This window comes from Patiria miniata, unplaced genomic scaffold (genome assembly GCF_015706575.1).
Source record: "Patiria miniata isolate m_02_andy unplaced genomic scaffold, ASM1570657v1 HiC_scaffold_6, whole genome shotgun sequence".
In the NCBI taxonomy this organism is placed as follows: Eukaryota; Metazoa; Echinodermata; class Asteroidea; order Valvatida; family Asterinidae; genus Patiria; species Patiria miniata.
In genome coordinates, this window is record NW_024037073.1 from 6,259,454 (window position 1) to 6,268,774 (window position 9,321).

General features: G+C 40.5%; 1 pseudogene; it reads right to left on the bottom strand.

Moving 5' to 3' along the window:
* Positions 1 to 4,642: 4,642 nt before the first annotated feature.
* Positions 4,643 to 7,507, bottom strand: LOC119742773 (annotated as a pseudogene).
* Positions 7,508 to 9,321: the final 1,814 nt, after the last annotated feature.

The following is a 9,321-nucleotide window of genomic DNA, read 5'->3' on the forward strand; positions in this document are numbered from 1 at the left end:
TCATCTGCACACTCAGGCCCAACGGAGACTTCGCAGTCGGTAGTTTCATGAAGGAGACTAGTGTGGTGGGTGCATGGAGCTGGAGACACAATATTGGAGGCTTCAGGTACTGTAGCCTCCTCTACTATGTCCAAGCTTTGGGGTTCATCTGTTGTCTTAGGCGTCATTGGGTTGAGGGAGACTGCAGCCATAGCAGGCTCCGCTGCTATGTGTGTGTCATCGGGTTGAATGACAGTAGTCGCCATCTTAGCTCCTTCTGAAGTAGAACTCGTCGCGGGTTTCGTGGGTTCAACCTCTGGGTAGTTGAACTGCACCACAAGAGTCGCTCTGTCCAGGTCGTCTTGGTCCTTCCTCTCGGGAGCTGCTGGATTGACATTTGGTGGTGCCGTAGACTTCTCTGGCTGCTGGGGAAATGCAGAGCCGACAGGCTCCTCTGCTGTTTCGGAGGACTGGGGTGTCACTTTCTCCTGATCATCATCACCAAGGTCAGGGACGATTTCCTTGGTGTCCAGAATCTCGGTTCTGGTGACTCTCTTAAGTGGCCCAGTGCCATCTGCTAGCCGAATCTCATACACGTTGTCTGGGGATGTGATACAACAAGGGGGTAACTTCGAAAGAGAACTCTGGTACCGATGGCTATCCCGTGATCATTGGCCTTAGCGTCATTTCGCTTACACCTGTTGGCACTCTTCTCCTCCATCTTTTTCCGAGCTGATGCTGGATAAGAGAATATCAAAAAATGAATTTTTAGAATACATTTAACATTTCAGGAATAAAGGTGCAAGAACAAAAGAGAACAAACGGAGGTTGGGTCAAAGTGTAATTAAATTATGATTACTTTATGGTGAAACTGTTTCCATCATTGGTGGGGAGTAATCCAGGTCTATCAACGAGAATGGCATATCGCATAAAACAAATTACATGTACACTATTATATACATGAACTTAAATTTCTGTCTTTGCATGGGATATATAATTTGCGAATGCGTATACGTGATAATGGATCAATTCAACCATGGAGAAATAATTCAACATACTTGTGATCCGGATGCCTTCCACAGTTTCTTTACTGAGGCACATCTTCTTCTTGGTGGCCTTGTCCAGCTCCTGTTGGGATTGTACCTCCTCGTCCCACTCCTTGAGGAAGCCAAGGAAATCGTTGATGAGCCACTGTTTAAAAAGAATGTACAAGAAACCTTCAATATTTACAAAGTACCATTTAAATTTCCTTAAAGATGTACTTACCATGCTTTTTTGAGTTTTGCCACAAAAAGGTACATGTATATTTTTTTTTTAATTGCTAAATGTCTAGCCGATGGGAAAAAAAGCCCATGCTAGGTTATCAAATAACTACTTTGCAAATATCAAATTATTTGCAGCCTGACATCAATTTGGGGTACATCTTTGTGTATATCTTTCTGAATATTTGTTTGCAAATGATTTTCTTTTTCTTCTTATAAAGATACCAGCCTGGAATATGAATGAGCCCTTTTTTTACTTTACAAGCATGCCTGTGTTTTGCATCAGAAACTTACATCAAAGCGCCAGTCATCTGGGCTCCTGTATAGTGCTAGGGCAGGCTTTCTTGCATACGCTCCTTTGTATGTGTTAGACACATTCAGGCAGTCGAAGAATTGATCGAACACCAGGGTGACGAACTTCACTGTGGATGCTGTACCAACCTTCCCATGTGACTTAAACGCATTAGCTACTGTGCTGCTTAACACCTGTAAAAAGATAAAGGGAATGGTCTTATTGATAGAAATTGAAACACTCAACATTATCTGCAGAAAAATCATACTTACTGATAACTTTTCTTAGCTTGTGCGATGCCTTGGAAAAAAAACTGAGTTTTCTTCATGCCAGGACTGGGCATTAAAAGATACATTTTATTAGGCAAAAAAAACCAGTTCTGCTTCTGATTAGGCCAAAAAAAAAAAGTCTCCAGTTTCTGGTATGGAGCTTGCCTCAAAAGTGGTGCGGCGACGCGGCTTTTTTTTTTTTTTTACCTGTTTTTTTTTTTTTTTTTGGCTTCAAATGTCGGCTGATGACTGCAAATGGTGCCCGACTAAACTTAGTGCAAATATAAAAATTGTGCAGCAGCAGGATACCAGTCAAACCAGTGAGTTTGGCGGTTTTGAGACATCATCTTGTATTGAAAAAAAAACTTTTTCATTTTGCCGACGCGCATGGCTACGGCGACGCGCGCGCATACCAGAAACCGGAGACTTTTTTTTTTTGGCCTTACATGGCATTTTTTTTTGCCTTAGCAGTACTTAAACTCAATCCATGGAAGACTTATGATAAATTTATGTGGAAAAAGTGTGTGCTGATGTTGTACAATAAACACAATGCTTACCTGAGCTGCCATGTACACACGCATTCTCAATGCTGGGGTCAGGTGCAGATGCTCGTGGCTGATAAACCAGGGGAACATCTATCAAGGCTAGCATCCCACTCATAAAGCTGCACCAGCTGAGGCCATGTCACCTGTTGTTTGTTGTACTATAGTATAAGTAACAGAAAATACACAAACAATTAGTACATGAAAAACTATGTGCATTTGTAAATCTTGAACCTGCTGCTGAAAAAAAAGACACTTGCATGTACACAAACACAAAAAAAATATGAAAAAGTAATTCGGCGAAACTTACACACAGATGTTTAGTTTTGTTGTGCCATCCTGAGTTTTCCCAATTGTTTCTCGTCGTCTTCACCAGATGCCGAACATCACACAGGAAGTTAATCTTCCTTGTTGGGTCAAAGGGGTTGGTGGTAGAGTGGGTGGGCAGCTCTGGCGTACTCTGATCTGCATGCTGCCGGTAGAATTTGCGGTTTGGAGATGCGCCATCTGAAATAAGCGCTCGCACCTTAAATCCAGCTGTCTCCAAAAACATGATAGCTTCATACATGCAGAGGTACAACTTATTACTGGTCACGCCAGTACTGGGATAATACCCCACAGGTGCATGAAGAGCTGAAAAAAATGCCTCGTATCATCAATACCAGGACATGTGTAGCGATCTCCGGCTCGGTTACACCTCGGCATCGTCTCTCAAATTCTGCTACCTCATTAGCAATGCTTGTCACATCTGTGAATCCTACAACTTTGCCAGACCTGATAGAAAAAAATAGTCCGGATTTGATCTTCATTTCGTAGAAGAGAACGGACACATTCTTCTCATGCTCAGCACACCCACTGCTCTCTTCGATAATTCTCTGCAGCATTGCGGCATTAAACCCTATGACCGGATCAGCAAAATGCGTGTACGCATGCAGAGTGCTCGGATGTGGCAGCTTCAGGAACCCTGTCTGACGGAGAAGATTTGCTGTGAAGGGCAATGCACCATCTGATGATGGCAGGATGCCAACGCATCTGCTTGCCCTTCACAACAGCTTCCTTTTGCTGCTCCCACAGCAGGCCTGCAGGGGTGTCCTCTTTCAGGATTTCTTTCATCTGGGTGCCGCACTCACTGACCATCTGCCGCAATCCAGTGTCAAGGGGGGTGTCAAGGAGAACACTTTCCTGAGAAATTATCTCAGCCACTTTAGATTGAAGAGTGTTTGCCCTACGTTTTAAGGCTCTCCTTTCTGCTTGCAGCAATACTACCTTTTCTTTGAGTTGGCCTGATGTCATTTTATTTGGCACGGAAGAATCGATGGAGATAGGGTGCATTATCTTCGACCTTTGGCGTGACATCATCTTCATCAATTCACTTCTGTGGATCTGACACACGCAACATCTCGGCTTGATGGAGAGCAACTCACACTTTTTGTGTCGAATAGTTCCTTCAAGGAAAACATCATTTACTGTTATACTTGTTGGAATTCGGGCCTCTGTGCTCATGATGTTCACAAATTCCTGGAAATCTGGGTTCCCCTCACACACCTCAAGTGATGTCACTTTCTTCATGAGATTTTGAAGCTGTACAGCATCAAGCTTGCATGGTACATCTTGACAAACATTGTTTGCCACTGCCAGAACTCCTGATACCTCGAGCTGCCATGTTAGATGGATGAAGATTCTCAGGTAAACGACAGGTCTCCCTTCACTGTTCATTCTCATGAACTGCAGGCGATCTAACCCTTGCCAAGGCAACAACCCACACTTTATTCCCTCCTCCTTCCACTTTTCCATTCTACCATCGGTCAGCAGTGATTCAGCTTCTCTTCCCTCACACTTTGGACAAGTTGTTGCTTCGAAAACAGCGAGGCCTATGTTACAAGGAGATTTGGACTTCCCTTTTTTCTTGGACTTCGCCCACCATCTCCCTAATTTGACATCACACACTTTACAAACAAACGGTGGATGAATTTCTGCCAAATCGTCATGGACATCAATGCTAAAAGACGCCTTGATGAGACCGGACTGCTTTAACTTACGGTACTTATAGGCTGGCGATCATCAGGGATAGCTCTTTCTTTGCCGCATAATCTACAAAGGACTTCTAGGCATTTCCTATGATTGACCGCCATAGGACTGCAGTGAACTGAGTGAATAGACCAAGAGCTGATACTGATGCTACTGTCCTCAGCTGATGCTGTATCTACAAGATTTCTCACCACAAGGCTCCAGTATACCATGCATACACCGATGAAAAGCCACTCATAATCATACCTCTGAGGTGACATGGAAAGAGTTCTATGCACACGACAACCTAAAAATTAAAACAAAATAATACAAAGATAAAAATAAACAACAGACTGTCATGTTCAGATGGCAAATACTTTTAAAAACAATATTTTTGCTATCCACCATTAAACATTTTTTTTTATGTGGGAAGATGAGATTTATCTGAATCGCCCCCACTCTTGTTTAATTGTTATCGTTATTTTTGACTGCAACATTACATGTACATTAAATTTCTGAAGATTGAAAGCCCCTCTCTGCTTCCCCTTCACTTCCGCTTTTCATGCCTAAAATACGGGGTCCTTATTTCTCCATGGTGATACACACAAAGCTTACCAACAACTTTTTTCAAAGATGAAACTACTTTTATCAAATATTATTCGAAAAATCATTCACATTTTGATTTTATTTAAGGATTAATCATTACACAAAATATACTTAATTTCCTTTAAATAATATTATTGTTTGAAATGAGAGTCTCCAGGAAACAAAATTTAATTTGATCACGAGTAGCCTAAGCATGGAGAATTGTATCCTTTTGGGGGAAAAAAATTAATCAAAAATCCTTTTCTGAAAAGAAATGTGACAAAGCACCAAACAAGGGGGAAAAAATAAAAACAATACGAGAAAAACCCAATAATTTCTGGGTTTTTTTTCTTCAAGTAATCACTGTCATGACTGTCCACCAAATTCACTTCAACGTCAACAGGAAAAGTAAGTAGGACATCAGTTTGCAAGCTGCAAATCCTGCCCATTGCTGATCTTTTTTAAATTAGGCCCTAAATAATTTAGTATCCTAAATCACATCAGGCAGTCTGAAATTTAATTTTGAAATTAAAATTGTTGGTACGTTCGTTTTTACTTGGATTTGTATTTTTTACTAAATAACCAAAGTCAGACAAAAAAAAAAAAAAAATGTAACCAAAAAAATTGAAATAAAATTGAAATAAAAATTAATTAACAGTTAGGCCTAAATTCCGTAATCAACTGATCAAGGACAGGCGATCATTGTCATAGAGGACATCCAAGAAGGATGGCAGACCCATCCAAATTTATCGAAATAGTGCGTAAGTTTCTAAAAAGTTCGATTTTCTTAGCCCCCCCCCCAAAAAAAAGCAACACGCCGCACACCGTTGAGCGATACACGAATGGGCAGACAAAAGCCTCCACGAGCAAAACCTTCCATTTCTGGCCGGCCAAACTCGACCTAAAGTCGTCAAAATCATAAAAATATGCTACCATATTTCCATGATTGTACCGTTCATATTTTAAAAGGATAACAAACGTAACTTACATCAGAAAGTCGGATTTCGACAAAAGAAATATCGGCAGATTCAGATTTTCAAGGCGCATCGATTTTCCAAAATGGCTAATGTGTACAACCGACAGAGAGCTACTGCGCATGCGAAAACTGGTTCGTTCTTGTTAGTGAACTATTAACTATTGAACGCAATTCGTTTCTCCAGTAAGTGTTGGCGAGCGGTACCAAACCCTGAGATGTGAGAGATCTTATCGCGGTCGTAAATCGGTCGGTCAGTGGGCGCACAGCGGGTAACAGGGGGTAACAAATGAGGGGTAACAAATATGATTGGGGACACCAAATTTGCATATATACTTTTAATTGTCTTCTCTGGACAGTTTTGCCATTGGTCTAATAATCATTCATTTGTTTAAGAGAGAAAATAGCTACTCATATTAAAAACGAGCAATACAAAATGCAAAGTGTAGATTTTAAAAGACAAGTATTTTATTTGTTTTCACCTCTTATGCATTATTTCTTTAAAACAAGAACAAGTTCATGACAAGGACAATACTGTTAACCTACAAACTCCACCCTATTGGATGGGACAGTAGGTTTTCATTTGCATGTACCCATCCCTCCCTCCCTCCCCTCCCTCCCTCCCCTCCCCACCCCATGTGTAGGCTAGGCCTACTCCCTCCCATGTATAATCCCATCCGCAGTACATACACAGCACAACCTGGCATTGATCTCTTAGCATGTACATGTTTTGCAAGTGGGACTTTTGGTTGTGCAGTTGCAAGGAAGTTTGATCTCTTGTCTTGTCTTGTCTTGAAAAGAATGCTGTGATGGATTTCGCATTAATGTTTGGCAGCGGAATGTCAACCCCAGACAAGACTGGATCCTCTCGAACTCTGTCGACAATCCTTTTGTAGCTGGCTTTGATCATTGCCGCAACTTTTGAGGGAGATGATAAGCCACCAACCTTTGGGCGATTCTTCAGCATTTTCATGAAAATGTAGAGAAGCCTAGACTCCTCTGTAATTTCAGCTGCCTGTGCATACCTCATCCATCCAAATTTTGTCTTGTACGCAGCACTGGTTTCCTGACTGTCAGACCCTAGGCACCTACCAAATAGTGTATATCCCCACATAGACTAGTACTTTTTGACAAACTTTCTAGCAGACTTGTCATGTTCTGCAAGTTTACCAGCTGCTTCTGCTATCTTGTTTCTGAGGTTGACAGGGATGAGATGATGATCACCATCATCAGAAAGTTGTAGGAGGAGAAGTGCCAGGTTCTCTACATCATCATACCCAGGGAGATGAAGATGACTTGGTTTCATTAGTACATCTTGCAGGACAGGACTGATCTCTCCTGTTATCTGGTCCTCCTTGGTCAGAACAGCATGCTTGGTACTGATGAGTCCATGGGGTCCACTTGAATATCACTCACGTCTGCATCTGTGCCCTCATCTTCAATGCCCTCATCCTCGGACTCGGACTCCATCTCTTCTTCTTCGTGGGATTGCTCTTCAGCTGTATAAAAAAAAAGAAAGGATAAAAACATGTAGACAACCAATAATTGAATACAAAAATAAATTATAAGGGAATATCTAGTTAAGTGACGCATATGTAACACTAAAAGGTCCCTTTAAATTCTGTATGGTTTAAAATAATTGAACAATGTTAGCTTTTTATTTGTTTCACCAAATAACAAATTAATATAACTTGGATAAATTTTTTAGAGACTTCATCATTATGTATGGGTCATAAGCGTGGACTACCCATTAGGAAAATTACAAGTCTTTTTGTCAAACAATTTTCCTGGGACCCGAACACCGGAAATCACCAACCGATCACCGGAAGTGCAAGTAGTCTCCCCTCCAGCAACTGCCCGTGCTGGCCTTAATGTGAACGTGGTGGCGCTATTGACGATACACTTTTGCATGGGCTCAAAAGTGGGGAAAAAAAGAAGTAAAAATTATTTAAAACGTGTCGAAAATGACATGTGAATTTCCCTCCGTACATTTTTCACACTTAGTGTCGCACCAAAAGTGTTTAGCAAGAATGAGTGGCAATAGAGCTCATGTAAATCATTACTAATTAATAGAAGTGTATTCGCAAGAAAAAGCAAGCACTAAAAAGTACAATAACACAAGTCCATAAAATCATACTAACAAGGAAATAGAAAAACATATATGCGTGTACCTGTATTCAAGTTCAGGCGGTTTCTTGCTTGCTGCACACTGGCAGTGGCAGTTGAGCATGCAAATACATGTGTCTTTGCTAGTATGAAGCTTTATACATGTCTTATGCAAAAAAATTGAAAACATCGACAAAGATAATTAAAGCCATAATTCAAATATTAAGCAGTAAACACAGTTACTCATCTTACAAGACACACTGGCACTTTCACTTGTACAACAATAAACAAAATACATACAAGTTTTCTCAAAGTCTTTCTGCTACTGTTTATATGCACAGTACATGTCTACTTAACTACACGTAACTACAAAACCAACATACATGAACATGTCTTCACGAAAAGTGCTACATGTTGTAATACAAATAGCAACTGTCTACCTGTATTTTTTGGCAAGTACACAGTTACTTAACGTAAAATCCTAACCCATCAAGCAGCTTCAGAGGAATTAAACATGAGTCTGATAAAAAAAAATGGTAAGCACAAGTACTAAGTCTCCACAAAAAATACAAAATGTTCATTCGCTTCTGTAGAACGATTTGTTTGCAAAATCTTTGGCATACTGAGCATCATCATATCATGCTGCAGTAAACTTCACAAGAAATATATATGCAAATGCTGGAGAAAAGCAAGTACAGTTTGTCATACACAATACACTGTGTAGTTCATAAAGCATTGAAACTGTACCTCACTGTACAAGTGCGTTTGTTGTGTCCATTCTCTCCACATCTACTACAAACAATATCATATGCCTTCTCTCGTTTACATGTTGGATACAGATAATCAATTCTGTTTGACTTTTGAATTACTTGTTTCAAAGCTTGAAGGTTCTCATGGTCAGATCCTCTGAAAAATGACTTGGTTAAATTGTCATTTAATTTTTCAAACGTTTGCTGAGAGAAGTTCGTCAAGGGGCCATGGATTGATAGTGTTTCTCCTATGTGCTGAGCCATGATATGCATGTACACTGTAACATCTTTGGCCAAGTACGTTTCTTTGTACAGTGTGACCCACGACTTTGCTTTGGTTTTGAAAAGCAACAATTGCGATTGGTCAAGATCAGATTTCATCATTGCCATAATAACAGGAAAGTCGGTCCATAATTGAATAACTTGATCAAGCTTTTTGTGCCATGGAATGAGAGATTTCAAATCGATATTCTTCTGGATTTTTGTGAGTTCAGGACCAATGAAATCGCGATAAGTCATCAATTTGCTGTTCTTGTCAAGGTTGAATTTCCATTGAA